The sequence below is a fragment of the Micromys minutus genome (genome assembly GCF_963924665.1).
Source record: "Micromys minutus genome assembly, chromosome: 22".
NCBI classification, from domain to species: domain Eukaryota; kingdom Metazoa; phylum Chordata; class Mammalia; order Rodentia; family Muridae; genus Micromys; species Micromys minutus.
In genome coordinates, this window is record NC_137957.1 from 38137674 (window position 1) to 38154878 (window position 17205).

The 17205-nt window shown below is 44.4% G+C and overlaps 1 pseudogene across 1 annotated transcript in view; it reads right to left on the minus strand.

Moving 5' to 3' along the window:
* LOC308434934 (FERM domain-containing protein 3-like) overlaps window positions 1–12834 on the minus strand; it is a 57845-nt pseudogene extending 45011 nt beyond the window's left edge. The window contains exon 1 of the transcript in view: window positions 12703–12834. The product of the transcript in view is annotated as an FERM domain-containing protein 3-like (transcript). The remainder of the gene's footprint in view (window positions 1–12702) is intronic.
* Window positions 12835–17205: the final 4371 nt, after the last annotated feature.

Sequence of the window (17205 nt, forward strand, 5' to 3'; positions counted from 1 at the left end):
GGTAAGAACATCTGCATGGTATTCATTCTTTAGAGGATCTACCTGACTATTCCTTTTGCCCTTTGAAGCTGTTTTGCCAATCCCATGACTTCAAATGTGTAGCTTCTAGAATGGGACTGTCAACCTCCTGTGGCCCAACTGATTTATGCTTCAAAGCATGTGGGCAGAAACAGACAAATACAATTGGCGTTCATCCTCAGGCATGCTTAAACAAGGAATCCTTAGAAGTTCCTGCTATTGAGGCTCTGAATATGCAGCCATTCCTGGAACTTATATTTTTCAACTCCTTTCTATTCACTATCTTAATCACTATATCTTTCTGAGAATACTAGGTAAGCCAGACACAACTGGAATTCTGCATATAGAAGAACAAAGAAGGAAAAGAAAAAGAAAGCGAATGAGGAGAAGGAAGATAAAAAGGAGGAGGAAGAGGAGGAAAAGAAGGAGGAGGAGGAGAAGGAAGAAGAAGAAGAAGAAGAAGAAGAAGAAGAAGAAGAAGAAGAAGAAGAAGAAGAAGAAGAAGAAGAAGAAGAAGAAGAATAAGAATTCCTCTGTCTGTGTGGAGTACACAGTATAATTAAGGAGACTCCAATGATAAAAAGGTCAATAAGCTAATCACAGGCAACAGAATTAACTACAGAAGGATAATGAGCATGTTGGAAGGATGAAGCCCAGGTGAGAAGGCCTCCAGAAAGAACAGTCAGGGAGAGCTCTAAGCTAGCCTGGTTCCATCAACCTTTCTGCCTTAGTGAGGGTTTCCATTTCTGCGAAAAGACACCATGACCAAGGCGACTCTTGTAAGGGACAACATTTAAATGGGGCTGGCTTACAGGTGCAGAGGTGCAGTCCATTGTCATCATGGCAGGAAGCATGGCAACATTCAGTCAAGCAGGGTATAGGAATACCTGAGAGTTCTACATCTTGATCTAAAGCAGACAAGAAAAGACTAGCCTCCAGGCAACTTGGAGAAGGAGAGTCTCCAAGTCTACCCCTACTAGATACACCTGCTACAAGGTCATACCTCCTAATAGCGCCACTCCTTGGACCAAGCATATTCAAACCACTATGATTCCCTTCTTACTTTTTAAAGCCAGGGCCAGTTTCTTTTACAAGCAACTCAACCACATGGGACAAAAGAGAATCATCAGGAAACAATGGCCTCCAAATCATAAGTCTTTCTTATTCCAAATCCATATGCCCAATCTCTTGATAACTAGTGTTATCTACTGGAATACTGATTACTAGTGTGATTTGCCAATGTCTTAGTTAGGGTTTCTATTGCTGTGATGAAAAAACCATGACCAAAAAAACAAGTTGAGGAGGAAAGGGTTTATTTATTGTCATTTTCTACATCATTGTTCATTACTGAAGGAAGTCAGGGCTGGAACTCAAACAGGGCAGGAACCTGGAGACAGGAGCTATTGCAGAGGCCATGGAATGTGGGACTTTGCGCTGGGCTGGGTGCTAGAAGACCCACACAGATGGGAGTGGCTTCTGCTGCCTCTGCTGCTGGGTCCGGCTGGGCATGGCTGGGCATGTGAGTTCTGGAGATAGGAGAAGCCCAAAACAGGGAAGAGGGAATCAATTCTATTGCCTCCGCTGCTGGGTCTGGCCTGTTCCATTTCTGCCGCTGCCATGGGGCACTGAGTCAGGCTGAACTGAGCCAGTGAGAGGCTCCGGCACAGGGTACAAGAAGCTTCAGGAGAGGAAATCTCTTCTCAAACGGCAGTGTTAACAGTTCTTATAATAGAAGCTCTCAAACAGCGGAATGATTCTTGCACACCTTTACTCTTGAGCAAACCTTCATATATATATATAGTTTTTGAAATGGTTTGGAGTCTTACAATGGGTGATTCCTCTTAGCTTGGCCTGAGGGCTTGGGAAGACCTATACATATTTGAGGGTGGTCCTGCCTCTGCCTGGAGCTTACTTGACCTGTGGTCATTCTTCGCTTGCAGAGGAGGGACTTGGGGCATGGCAGATACCACTTTACAGGGGGTAATGCAGTGCTTTTGGCGGCATGAACAGGCCTGCTTTCTTGGAAGACTAGGAAGCTTATAACTTCTGACTTAATGTTCCCGGGGCTTTACTTATCTCGACCAAGGGAACTCTTTACTGCCTACCAAATGCCCCACAATGGAGGAGTACTGCTTACTGGCTTGCTCATCATGGCTTGCTCAGCCTGCTTTTTTATAGAATTGCCAACCCAGGGATGGCCTCACCCACAACAATCTGGGCCTTCCCCAACTGATCACTAATTGAGACACTGCCTTACTGCTAGATCTCAAGGAGGCATTTCCTTAACTAAGGCTTCTTTTTCTCTGACACAAGACTCTAGCTTGTGTCAAGTTGATACACAAAACCAGACAACCAAGAACTCTGAGAACGTAATAGTCCTGGGCCACTGATCTAAGGCAAAGGCATGCTGGGATAAAGATGGGAGTTGTCTGCCTTGTCATGGTTGACTAATATCAGAGCCTTCCTGCATAAACTTGACTTGTCTGAGGCAGAGAAGCATGAATCAGTTCTTCCAGTGTGATGTCATCATCCCTGGATGAGGTGATAGCTCCCGACAGACACAGCTGACTAGCCAGAGCTTGTGCAAGACCATGTAGCAAGGTGCCACCTCCGAGAACAGCTGGCCTGGGGAGTCTGCATATCTTATCCATCATCTTTTAATTCTGGAAGCTAAATATGAAGTCATATAAACCTCATAATAATATGAGAAAAAACTAGACCCAAGGTGTGGCCCACAGGCCTGGCCAGAGGTTACACAACTTTCACATTTGGTACCTGCCTAAGGTTCAGATGAGCAATTCAGACCCAGCCTTGGTGAAAAGTCTGTGTATTTTAATTTGGGGATCTTGGCAATGTGCCCAGCTAATGTTGTAAGACAAAACACTTTAAGACAAAATGTTTTGTTAATTTAAACCCATGATTGTCAGAAAAAACAAATCTGAACCAAATGGCGAAGAGCTTGGTGTCTTGCAATAGAATGTAAACTTGTTCTTGGGAGCTGGGTACTATGGAAGGTCTCAAAGCAAGGGACGTTAGGTGATCTGCTCAGCAGTTTAGAGCCCGAATTTAATGGTGGAGGGACACCATTGATGGAATCAAAGCAGAATCAGACGGCCTAAAATGAGCCAGGTAAGAAATGATGAGGGCTTACAGTTGGAGAAGAGATTAAGGAAGGCATCCTGGCAGGGCAAGAGAAGAGAAGACGACCTCTGTGAGTGATCGATGGACAAGAAAAGGGTGAACCAGAGAAGCCACAGTGTGGGTGATAAGAATGGGAAACTGGGTGATGGATGCAAGGATCAGTGGGCTGTCTAGATCCGTGACTCTGCACTCCACAGACCCTGAAGAGAAGGAGACACTGCTTCCCCAGCTCTCCTGAGAATAACTGGGAACTGAAAGCCGTGCACCAGAGAATGAGAAATTCATCATTGTAGGGATGATTAATGGGGCAGATCAGGAAGAGGCAGGAGGCAGTAAGGAAGCCCACGAAGGCAAGTGAGAACTAGACACAACAGAAGAAGCCACACAGGATGAAGGGAGATGTGTAAAACGGGGAGAGAGGGGACAGCAAGGAACGCCAAGTCAGCCCTCCCTCCCACCTGTCTCCTAGAACTGCTTGCCTTGGTCCTGTGTGTGCAGAGGGGTTTTATGAAAAGGAGCCTGACTGGATGGAATTAATGAGGGTCTCACTTAAAAAAAAAGACCAATTTTACCTTCTAAAGGTCTGTGGGCTAGCATGGAAGGTATACACAAATCAAACCTCCTCCTGGAATGTTTCTTTACTGTCTTCCTATTCTGTTTCCCTGGGTCAAAAGGGCAGAACTTCCTGTCAGAACTATAAGGCCTCTGTCACCTTTGCTTTGTCCCTGGCTCGATGGAGATGCAGACAAACAATAGTAGCTTGTGGGCAGCCACAGACATGTTGGAAAACTCTGAATGCCTTTCAAAAGTCTGTCTCAGGAGACAGTCTATGAAGGAGAGGGTGAGGGGCTCTGCTTCATCCTGGCAGACAGAATCTCATCTGCTCTGAAATTGTATAAGTAAATTCATGAAAGTAAGGAAAATGTCTAATGAGATGAGGAAGCAACATTGGCCAAAAAGGGAGAAAGAACATATCACAAAAGACCTAAGCATCGAAATGCTATATTTAAAAAATTGAATGCATATATACTTGTCAGCCTCCTGGCTGTCACTCCACATCTGTGATTACTGGGTTCTTCCAAACTGACTCTTCGGGGCTTTCTAGGTTAGCTAAGACCCAGGGCTGTGCAAAAAAAAAAAAAAAAAAAAAAAAAAAAACGCTATGGGAATTTTTTTTTTTTTTTTTTTACTTTTATTTCTACTCTCCTGGCGCTTAAATGACTCTGGAACAGTGCAAGTAGGTCCTGAATCTAGGAAGAAGGAAACATGTTCAAAGTCCATTCTCAGGGCACAGTTTGCTTCTCTTAAAGTCAAGACTGATGTACAAGAGATGGTCCTGTTGACGTCAGTTCCTGTATGCCTCTGGTTAGCTCTGTAGCAATTACTTTTTGCAGTGTTACCCTCTCCTTTGTTTCCGCCCCCAGCAAACACAAAGGATCACATGCACACATCGACAAGTATTTATGGAGTACCTATTGCATGCTACACAATGGTACTAGCCATTGCCATGAATGTGTTTTTCACAAGTCATTAACCTTTATGAGACTCAGTTCTCTCGGCTCTAAGTTGAGAATAACACACCCTGCACATAATTGCATGTGGACTTTGGTGAGGGATGAGGAGGGAAAACTCAGCTGCCTAAAAGACTGCATCATGGGTGTCCCGGCAGGAGGTTGTCCACCACTATGCCTCCCAGACTGTGATGGTCCAACCTTGTTTTGGTGGATTTCCATAAGGATTGAGAGCAACCCCAGCCCTTTCAACCTCAGACTGAGCTCCTATACCCTCTATCTGAGCCTTCTAGTGTCACGGACATATTTATGCTCTAACCAGAATGCTTTTTAGTGGGAAGGGAAGCTAGTTTCAAGGATGCTTGAAATGTAAAATCTTGGTAATGTAATGGTGGGAGCTCGTGTTGGTAATCAACAGTTCACAGACTTGTCATGATTCACACTGGGATGACCAGTTTTTCTGACAACACTGAGAGTATGACATATACTGGAGATGACAAGAGTAGTCCTTGTCACCAATTAATAAGGTCTCAAAAGAGAAAGAACTGACTATTTTTTTTCAAATTTCTCTTCATTTTTATAAAGCCAATCATCCACTAAAAAGGGAATCTACATGAAAAAAAAAAAAAAAAAAACACGTTTTCATCCCTTCTGGCTTAAAAAATTATTTTGATGCCAGGAGAAGGCTCAAAGGTCTAGTTGTGAAGGTCGGCTAGCCTGGGCTTGAATCCTGGTCTCCGTTTTGAGTTGTGTGCACCAGATGTGTTACGTGCTTCTTTTGAGTCCCAGCTTCCTCATCTGCGCCCTGGGGAGATAGTATTTACACTGCAAAGTCCCTAGGAGGATCCGGCAAGGGACCTGTAAAGGACGTAGAGTGCTGACTGACCCGTTCTGAGCAAATAACAAACATGTCCAGCTTTGAGCTGTCGCTCTCCAGACAGTCCTGTTTAGTCCTGAGCCGCCCCTGTTCGCTGCCTGCACCCGGCAGCCATAACCATGTTTTGCAGCGTAGCCCTGGCTTTTCCTGCACTTGAGCAATTCCCTTGGGATATTTTTTTTAAAGAGAATGAAAACATTTAAAGGATAAATTTAAGTTGTATGTTACTCCAGTAAGGATTATAGCTAAACTCTTATGCAACTGGAAAACCCCTATACCGAATAAAAACAAAAAACAAAGCGAAAAGAGCTGTAACGCTCTCCATGACCAGCACAGCTCTCCATAAGGGTAAGAGCAGGAGTTGGTATTGACCCTGAGCAGAAGGAGGCTAAACTCTGACCTCTCAGGTGGCTGCCCTTCTGCATGTGACTGTCTGCGTTTCTTGTTATTCTGTGACTGATGTCACTTGGCTTTCATAGGCATCACTTGTGAGTCACCCAGAAACTAAGGCCACCCATAATCCTTCCACATAAGCCTTGGATAATGGAAGTGGCACCATTTTGTCCCAATAGGATGATAAATACAAACCCAGATGTGGTCATGAAAATCTCTTGCTGTCTCTGTTTCTTGGGATAGGCAATGGCCTAGTTTGCTTTCCGTTAGTGTTGTAATAGAATCGCAGCTGGAGTCCGGACAAACCACACCAGGACAATGAAGTTCCACATGCTTGTTATGGGGGGAGGGGACAAAAGGGGAAGACAGAGATGATGAGGGAAAAGAGAGAAGAGGGAGAGAGAGAGTGAGCAAAGGTCAAGAGGGTCTGCCTTTTATTTAGGCTGTGATGTAACCGCTCGCAGGTAAAGGTAGAAGGTAAACCAAATGGACTCTGGGAATGTAAGGCCATTGCCATGGCAACAGATGTGTGGGTCCCTTTCGCCTATGGGTGGTATCACCCTCATCGCTGGGTTTGGAGGGGATCTGTACCCAACCATAAAGCTGGTTCCTGATACCAACAGGTGTGATGAATAAGAACCGTGATCAAAAGTAACTTGGGGAGGTAAGGGTTTACTCAGCTTCTGAGTTACATTCCACCATGAAGAGAACTCAAGGCAAGGACCTGAAAGCAAGAGCTGAGCAGAGGCCATGGAGGAACGTTGCTTACTGGCTTGGTCCCCATGGCTCTCTCACTCAGTCTGCTTTCTTACACAACCCAGTACCACCTGCCCAGGTATGACATTTCCCATGGTGTACCCTACCCTCCTCCAACAACCATGCTCCACAGACTTGGCTACAAGCCAATCCGAGGGAGGCGTTTTCTCAGTCAAGGTCCCCTTTTCCCCAATGACCCTAGTTGTCTGTCATCCTGATGGACAGTTTAACAATGTGGCCAGAATGTAAACACAGAACCCCAGCATACTTTATAATGACTCTCAACCTCTTGAGACCTGTATGGACCTACAAACTCCATATCGAAAAGGGGATCTCAGAGTTATGCCAGTGACCTTTGCTGTTCGGAAGTTTGGGGTCAAATAGATCGCGGGGCGCCTGTGTAATTATTGGAGAAATTCACTTACTCAACAAACACATACCGAGCACTTGCTTTTTCAGTACCATAGATATAGCTGAGCACAGGGGAAACATGGTCATGGGGATCCTATTGTAGAATCCAGTGAGACAAGGCACTTGAACTCTTCCCTAAATCTATGCTGCTGTACACGTAAAAGAATACGATACTAATTGGCTGAATGAGTTTGCTTTGGCCACAGAGACATGGAAAACCCTTATTGGTCAGGCTCACCTCATGGACTCAGACTAGTGCTCACAATAGGTACATACTAAGAATGACAGTCTGCTGCGTAGCAGAGGATAAAGGGGTGGGGTGGGGGTCTGCAGAAGGAGACCGCTCTATCCTTTATCCTATCACAGGGTGGGAAGCTGACTTATGTAGATACAGCAGGGCCTGGGCTCATTTACCCGTGAGCCTGTGCTGGGTTAACTACGTCTCTTCTAGACAGCAGCAGATAAGAGAATGGGGTGTGGTACTTTTTCCTGCTGGCCTTGTAAGAGGTAATGACCACTCAACCAACTACTATGGTCTCAGCCACCATATGACCATCTCTAGCAGCTTCAGTTTCTCCAGGGGCCCTTCATATGCCAAGGGTCACCTTGCTAGCTGCTCCAAGCTCCAGGTTTCCTGAGTTAGTCATGGAGGCCTCAGACCTTATCATCTCTTGCTGGCTGTTCTGTGTCCCGCCCACATCTTTACAGACAGTCCATGTTCAGTATCATCATTGTGACTGTATCTTAGATTTTCTGCTGAACTCTGCTTCAGACCCGCACAGAAAGCACGGGTCTTTAAATCTGTGAAATGGAGGTCACAAGTTTAAACGTGAAAGGGGGGTTGTGGAATTGGTTCTTTCTTTCTTTTTCTTTCTTTGTTTCAAGACAATGTTTTGTGACTGTGGGCTTTTCCACCCACATACCAGTTCCCAAATAATAACTCTGATACTTATTTATGACCTAGGACATAGCTTGGGCTCATTCTCTGACTAGCTTGTAACTTATACAACCCATTTATTCTATTCTATGTCTGCCACATGGCTTGTAATCTCTCTTCAGTTTCGTGTCTGTCTCTTCAGAATTCAGGGGGTACAAATCTAATTCCTGCCTCTGACTCTCTCAGAATTCCTATCTCTCTCTGCCAAATGTCCCACCTTCTAATCCTGCTTCAGCTCATTGGCCATCAGATTTTTATTGATGTGATGCTGGGAGAGATTGTCTTTACAATGTCTTTTGTATTCCAGGCTGACCTGGAATTCATTATGACATTCATGACCTTGAACTTCTGATCTTCTGCCTTCTGCTTCTCAAGAACTGGGACTGTATGTATGGCCTGTTACTCTTAGTTTATGCAGTACTTGGGGGTGTAGGTTGGGGCACAGCAAACCCAGGACATTTTACTTGCTAGACAAGCATTCTACCCATGACCCACTAGCCACACCACATCCAGAATTGGTTCTTGTTAGATAAAGTTAAATTTGTTTGTATTCACCATTCCACGGATGGCATGATATATCAAGGAACAATCTTTTCAGGGTCTTACTAGGATGTGCCACCATTCTCTCATCTCTAGTGACCAGCAGCTCCAGCTGCACACTTCACAGCAGCGCTTCTTCCAAAGGGGCTTCATTCATTTTGGAGACCCTGACCCCAGATTATAAGAGTATACAGGTAGGTATGGAGACTCCAAACCTCTCAGCTGAGTCCAAGAGCAGGATAGTTTACATGGCTCAGTACTGTATTCAATACACATTCATGTGCTTGTAATCAAATCAGGTCCTAAACATCCTTCTCCAGTGGCTGGCTTCTTTTCCTCTTGCTCATCTCTTGAAGCTTTATTCCCCAAGTGTCTTGATCTTTAAGCACAATGGGATCTCCTCTTCTATGATGGTTTGAATGAGAATGGTCCTCATAAGTTCCTATGTTTAAATGCTTGGCCCCCAGTTAGTGGAACTGTTTGGAAAGGATTAGGAGGTGTGGCCTTATTAGAGGAAGTGTGTCACTGGAGTTTCAAAAGATACACCAGGCCCAGTCTTTTTCTTTCTCTCTACTTCCTGCCATGATGAAATATGGATTAGCCCTCTAAACTGTAAGCAAGCCCCAAACTAAATGCCTTCTTTTATAAATGTTGCCTTGGTCATGGCATCTCTTCACAGCAATAGACTACTAAGACACTTTCCAATAACACATGGCCAAAGCAAACAGCATCTAGATAGTGATTCTTAACCTTCCTAATGCTGCAAACTCTTTAACACAGTTCCTACTGCTGTGGTGACCCCCCCAATCATAAAATTCTTTTGTTGCTATGTCATAACTATAATTTTGCCTCTGTTATGAATTATTATGTAAACATCTGATGTGTGACCTCTGTGAAAGGATCACTCAACCCCCAAAGGGGTTACAACGAACAGGTTGAGAACCACTGGTCTAGATCAATAGGGCATTTGAATGTGCTGCCAGATCTAGAGAGAGAGAGAGAGAGAGAGAGAGAGAGAGAGAGAGAGAGAGAGAAAGAGAGAGAGAGAGAGAGAGAGAGAGAGAGAGTGCCTGTGCGCATGCGCTGAATGGGCTGGATGTCTTGGGCTGCCACAACAAAGCAACTCAGACTGCAGCAGTTTAATGACAGAAGTTTATTTTCTCTTGGCTCTAAAAGATGAGAGCTTGAGATCAAGGCACTAGTATGGTTGGTATCTTCTGAAGGAAGCGTCTGCTGATTCATAGTTGCTGATACCGTGCTGGCCACTTATGTGGCTTTCCCCCTATGCATATGTACCTGCGATGTCCCTCTATGAGTACATATACTTGTATGTACCCATGATGCCATTCTGTGCAGCCAAACTTCCTCCCTTTGCACAAATATAATTGCTTCCTCTTTTCTAGCATGGAACTACTGTGATGCTTAATTGACAGGATTTAGAATCACCATGGGGACCAATGCCTGGAGATGTTCGTGGGGGGTTTTCCTGGAGTAGGTGGAAAGACCCATCCTAATTGTAAGTGACACCATGCCCAGGCTGAGGTCCAGACTAGATAAGGACAAAGGCAGCTGAGCAGCAGTGTTCATCTTCCTCTGCTTCCTGACTGTGGAGGTGACCAGATCAGCTATTTCTTATCTCTGTTGTCATACCTTTCTGGCCATCATAAACTATATTCACTGGGGGGCTATAAGTCAAGATAAATTGCTTTTCTCAGATATTTTGGTGCAGCAATGAGAGAGTAACTCATATATCTACCCTGAAGCCTTCATGGTCATTGCTATTCTTCACTGTGAGGACCTGCCTCATTCTCTTTTCCTCCAACCCGTTCCTCTTCTCCACCTTTATGCACCACCAAGAAGACCCCATATCAGTTCCTCTATGAGCTTGGCTTCTGTGCAAAGTAACAGACAAATATTTTGCCTTCATTGAGCTTTGGCTTTTGGCTCTGTGGTGCCAGTGCATCCTTACACAAGATGGGACATAGAGATACAATGAGAAAATCAACTTCTTGGTCAATTAACATACCAAATGGAGGCTAGCACGATGCTAGGCAGAGCAATATGGGACACAACTGGGACAATTCATTCGGCCATTATTGTCACAAAAATCAAGGTTGGAGCAGTACTCTGGATCTGTGACCTGAGGAAAAAGCATGTAGGGCTTTTGTGTCAGTTGAGCAGAAAATGCCCCTGCCTCGATCCAACAGGTTAGTCAACTGTCATATGAAAGGATAGCCAACTGGCCACACATGACTGCTGAACACTTGAAATGTGGCAAACGCAACTGAGAATCAAAAATTCTGAGTTTTATATAACTTGAACACAAATATATTTAAACATAAATATACTACTTGAAAGATCACTGGGCAACATAGATTTAATAGATTTTTGTAACAGCTATAGAGGCAGCGTGTATTCATTCTAAATCATCTAGTAATGCCTACTAGGTTTCTACCCTTGGCCCGAGGCCAGCTGAGCACATCCAACTTGTACATAGAGCTCCCTTCCAGTTCCATGCAAACCAAATGCCAACATCTGGGATGCTCAGGTGCAGTTTCACGTTTCCCAGCTTTCTGGACTGTAATAACATCATGAGGTGTAGCCATTCTCATACAACCCTAGCTTGCAACATGCCTTTGGGCAAATTTTATGTGCTGTTTTTAATACATACTCACAGTTAAGCATATGTATTAAAATAATATGATTTTTTTTTTGGTTTGCTTTGCTTTTGGTCTTATGTGCACTGGTGTAGATTTCTACACTACTATAAGCCTGTCAAGGTGCTGTGAACCACCCCGCACACAGCCATCCTGGGAAAGGCACATTCAACCTCAACTCCAAGGTGCCAAGCCCTGTGGAAGTCCAACCAGGAAAATTAGGAGTTTTTACTAGCGATGCCTTAATGGTATGCCCACTAGAAATATGTATCTTGGCACGACTGGGCCTCCTGGTCCCCATCACCTTCTTTCTGCAGCTGGAGTTGGCATGGCAACCCTGGAAAACAGGCACCACTTGCCTTCACAGTCAGCATGAATCGCTGGTTCTGTGCTGGAGCAGGGCTTGTCTTCAGACGTTTGCAGATCTGACCGTGCGTTTCCCATGTCCATCTTTCCCCAGGGGCCAGAAGAGGGTTGAAAATAACTGCTGGAGTTGCTGTGAGTTTTCCTCTCCTCCTCCCCTCTCTCTGCCCTCTCCAAATATGTAATTTCTTGGTAGTAGCATGCCTTAAAAAGTCTCTCACATAGCTTCCCAGATATTCATAGCATATACATACACATGTGTCTTGAAGGTGAGTCTGGACAAGGTGGAGAGTTAATGAAATCAGATGGTGTGTGTGTGTGTGTGTGTGTGTGTGTGTGTGTGTGTAACATTTTTCTGAGTCCCCAGCACTAACAGAGTCTGATACAAGCTTATTCATTCATACTAGAAAACTAGGCCCTTTGTGGTCTGGGTCCTGGCTGCACTGACAGTCTTGTCGTCACCTCCACCCCCGTCCCTGTGCCCCAGCAGTACTGAGTGGGTGATGGCGCATGCAGTTTGCTCCTTTGCCGTCTGTATTATTGCCAGGGCAGAAGGTCTCTGTCTTGCGTTCGTTGTGGAACAGTTCCTCCCAAACATTCAGGACTGCAAGTACCTGCTGTAGGTGGCTTTCTTTTCCCTCTTGGAGATAGACTCTCTCCAGCGCTCTTTCTGTGCCTTTTACTCTAGATAGTCCAATGCATTCCATGTGTCTTTTTTTTTTTTTTTTTTACTATATTCTGTTACCTTGCCCATCTTCTCTTTCTATTGGTCTCTGAAATTCTTGAGGCCCAGGGATGTACCTTTTCTTATCTGAATACTCACATACCCATCAACCAAAATGATCCATGAATTAGTTAAGAAAAACAGGAATAGCATTGGATAAGAGAACACTGGGTGTTTCCCATACTGTGTAATATCACCTCAAAGTTGTTTTTTTTGGGGGAGAGTGGATCTGGATCACTCTGGCATTGGACAGGATTCATACCTATTTTAATGAAAACTATGCCAGGTACTTAGAGATACCTCATGCTAAGGCTCAGCAAGTGAAAGAAACTGTTGCAAGGGATTGTGAGCAGAAGAAGAAAGGCAGTCCATACCTGTGGGTATTTGTTGAGGGCCAGGCCACCTCCTGCTCTCCTCCGATTATGCTCAGCCCCATCCTGACCCCGCTGCCTCATCAGGAGCGTCTTTCTCCTGCTCTCATTTGTCTTGTTGCTGACAAGATTCATGTGTCCTCTTGAAGGAAAAGGAGACCTGTCTGTCTATCTCTGTCTCGGTTTCTGTCTCTCCCTCCCTCCATTCCTCCCTTCTTTCCTCCTTCTTCCCTCCTTCCTCCTTCCCCCCTTTCCTCTCTCCTCTCTCCTCTTCTTTGTCTTCTCTCTTCACTCTCAGTTCATGGACACACAGAGAGAAGTCCTGTCGACTACATAGCATGACCACAGGCACACAGTGTGGCCTGCTGATAGCCCAGTGGATTCCCCTCAGTGCAAGGGGAATCTCCCAGCACCCTGACCAGGGACTTCCCAGCCTCCAGAGCCGAAAGACATCAATGCTTGTTCTTCGGCCCATCTAGTCTAAGTGCTTTGTAGCCTCTTGAGTGGAGGCACACTCCCCTACCTTCCACTAGCTGCCAGAGTCGCCTTTTAGAAGAAATACATTGGGACATTTTGCCTTTACCTCCTTGTTGAATTCAACTCAAATTTGAAAACAACTCACACTTCTTGGCTGCCTATCAAACCTTGTGATCTGGCTGCCACTCGATTCCTAGACTCTCCCTCTTGGGACACTCCTCACACTCTAGGCTTATTACCTCCTCCCCCATGAAACCCTATGTGTCACTGCCCAAATGTGTATGTGTGTTTGTGCACACACATACATGTGTGCGTGTGTGATCCTGCAGCCTTCCAGGTGTCCCTTTCAACCTGATTTCTGACTGAGCACTGTGTGAAGTCTCTGCCATCCCATTAGCCATCATTCCACCTTCATAGCATTTAAAAAAAATGTTTATATATTTCATGTATGTAAGTACACTATCACTGTCTTCACACACACCAGAAGAGGGCATCAGATCCCCAATTACAGATGATTGTGAGCCACCATGTGGTTACTGAGAATTGAACTCAGGACCTCTGGAAGAACAGTCAGTGCTCTTAACTGCTGAGCCATCTCTCCAGCCCCCTCTTCAGAGCATTTTTAAAGACCGGATACCCTACTGTCTCACATCCTATTCTCTGATTTCTCATTCTTGATTGAGAACAGGAAAACTTGGCCTGTATGTTTACTGTTATATCATTGACACGGATGAGCTTTCATAGTTCTGAGTGATTAGGAGTGCCGGTAGCTAGAGAGGCAAGATGCTTCCCCTCTCCTGGTTTTGTTCTCCTTTAAGAAAGAGTAGTGGCTGGACATGTTCCCAAACAGGAACTTTTTAATGCATTCCCATATCACAGATTGGGGAATTATCAATGACTTCTAAGGTTCTAAGGTTCTGACTTACCTGGGGTGAGTAGATTCCTAATTAGTTTCTTTGAAGTACAAGTGAGTCAGGGAGCATGCTAGCTCCTCCTCAGAGCCACATCAAAGTCTTTATGGATCAATGAAAGGGCAACAGCATTTAATAGAGACGGCAAATGAGAGTTGCCAAAAGATGAAACACTAAGGGATATGTATGGTAAGTGGTGACATCATACCACGGGTCCATACTTGGCTTTTCTCCCTCTCCAGCTCTGACCCCCTAAAAGATGCTAGATTAACTACCTGAAAAGTATATCTATCCTTGTTTTAAAGGGGGGGGGGGAAGGAGACAGGAGAGGGTACGGGGGATAGATCAAAACATATACATGTGGAGAAATGCCATAACGAAGCCCACTATGTATAAACACATGCTAATAAAAACATTTGAAAAGGTGCATCTAATATTGCCCGCCTACCCACTTGGTGTGGTGAAAAGCTGGATGGAATTTCTTGAGAGTCTCATATAAGCAAAATATAAGACAGATGTTAATTTAAGAAAGCATTGTCTTAGGGAATCTGGAGTTTTTTTCAACTTTTGAAAGAGAACTGGGCTCAGAATCAGAGACCTAGGTCTAAGCCTAGATTCTAAAGCTAAAAAGTTTCGTGACTTTGGGTAGGAACCCTTAAACATCATCTAGTCTGCTTTTGTTCTCTTGTTAAGGTGATGCTACTTCACCCACCTTAGAGCCTATATCTCAGTGGCTCCCTGGGAAGGCTTCAGACTGTAAACCACCATGTACTGTGCTTTGGTAGTGCAAATGCCATTGGGATAGTCTCTTCAGAATAAAGGGACAAGATAATGTCAAAAGCTATCAATTAATACTCTTGTACATGGTGTGTGTGTGTTTGTGCTGTGTGTGTCATATGTGTTCTCATGCATGCATATGTGATGTGTACAGTACATGAGTGCTCATGCATGAAAATGAGTGTGTACATGTACATGTATATGTGTGTGCACATATATGGGTGTGTGAGCATGCACGCATGTGTGTGTACATATGTGTGTATGTATGATGTTACATGTGTTACAGGTTCCTTGATTTCAACTTTTATTTTCAAGACAGATTTCTCTGTGTAGTCCTGGCTATGCTGGAATTTGATCTCTGTTCTGCCCTACACCCCAGAGTAGGCGTGTCTCCCCTTCCCGCACAACCACTGTCTTTCTACATGTTCCACTTGTTACTCTCGCCTACTGGGCTATACAGACCCGGATGGCAAGACTCGTGATCTTGCTGACTAGTATTGTTGGCCATACCCCAGCAGACCTTTAGCCCATGGTAAGTGTTTAGTAGATGTTTGTTGGGTAAACCATGTGATCAGAAATGATGTAGAAGATGTGAGGGTTGAACTGCCTTGAGGAAGAGGCTTTCAGATAGCACTTATTAATTTCAATAATGTAGTGCTTAAGAGCACATGCGTCATGGAGCTAAACTGCCTGAGGATGAATCGAAACACTGATATTTGCAAGCACAGTGACTTGGCAAACGACATGACCTTAAGCACATCAGTTTTCTTACACATGGAACAGAGTTCACAGAAGTCTTTTCTGTGGCTTTATGTCATGAGTGTTATCTCACAAATTTCCTATCTCTGAAGCCTTACTAAGCGCTCAGCCCACAGTAGGCGTTAATGGTATAAGCACACACAGAACAAAATGCTTCTTGTATGAAGACCAACAGCAGCAAATGTGAAAGCCTTTCTACCTTCATACAGAGCAACTGCATTACTGGAGTCAGGATACTTCTAAGGGGTTCTGTGATTATAGAATAGATTAAGTGATATGAGTAGGGTCATCATACACACAAACTTCGCTGTCTGTGTTGACACAAACCACTCTTCTCTGAACCATCTCACACCTGCCTGACACGTGGGTTTATTGTTAATAATTCTGGGACCATCCAAGCCTTTCCATTTTTTTCTCACCATTATACACAATTTCGCAGGGCATGGCTAAGGAGTATTATGCCAGGTGCCAGGAGGACACTGTTCAGAAGAGAGGTGAAGTCCTAACTAGGACACATATCACACAGGTGAGAAGTAGTCATCCTGATGTTCAAGGACCCCAGTTGCACAGCATAACCCTTGGATTTTGTTACTGTAGCTGTGAGCTAGAATAGAAGGTCAGATCAGAGACTGTGCAGAAAAGCTGAGAAACTGTGGGCTTAACTGACACCAGGCAGTAAGATGAGTCATCGAACAAAGACTTTATTACCATAGAGATTTGCCTGTGGACAGTCAAATTGCATTATTGTAATTTGCCAAAAATACCTTGTGTCAGTTGGGAGAGACTGAGTCATGCTGTGATGAGAGATCACCCCACCTCCTGGCCCATGAACACACAATGGTGTCTAACCACTGTTCACTGTTTGCTTGTTTTCCCTGCTGTTCTTGCTGTTCTTGGTCTAGGTGTTGGAGAGCAAATCAACAGCCTTGCTCATGGTAGATGAACACTCTATCACTGAGCTGCCATTCCACCTTGGATGTGTGTTCCTGATTGTGTCAACTTTGAGATAAGATCTTCATACGTAGCCCAGAATAGCCTCAAATTCAAATTCTCCTGTCTTAAGCCAGGAATGAACACACACACACACACACACACACACACACACACACACACACACACACATCACTCACACATCACTGTACCTGGGAGCTTTACCCCACACAACTTTTATTTCTTGTTCATGCTACCTGGTCACTGGACATTGGTTGGAAAGGGTTTGAGCATGTAGTAACTCTGATCAACTTTTATGAACCTCATTGAGATACACAGGCTGGTGGTACAGCTTCTGCTTCCAATATTGCTGAATTCCATGGCAGAGGGAAAATAGCATCAATAGATCTTGTGTTGGCGACTACATGCTTTAGCTTGTGAGCAACACCCTTGACTTTGGACAACTCATTAACCACAAGTAGCCATTTTGCTCATTCAAGCCTCCCAAAAGACCAGAAAAAATGTGATTACGACAAAAGGAATAAAGCTAAAAAAAAATAAAAATTAAAAACCAATTGCCAAAATTCCCACTGCTCATCTCCATCTCATTATCTACTAATAAAACTGGATTCTTAGAAACCCCAATGATAAT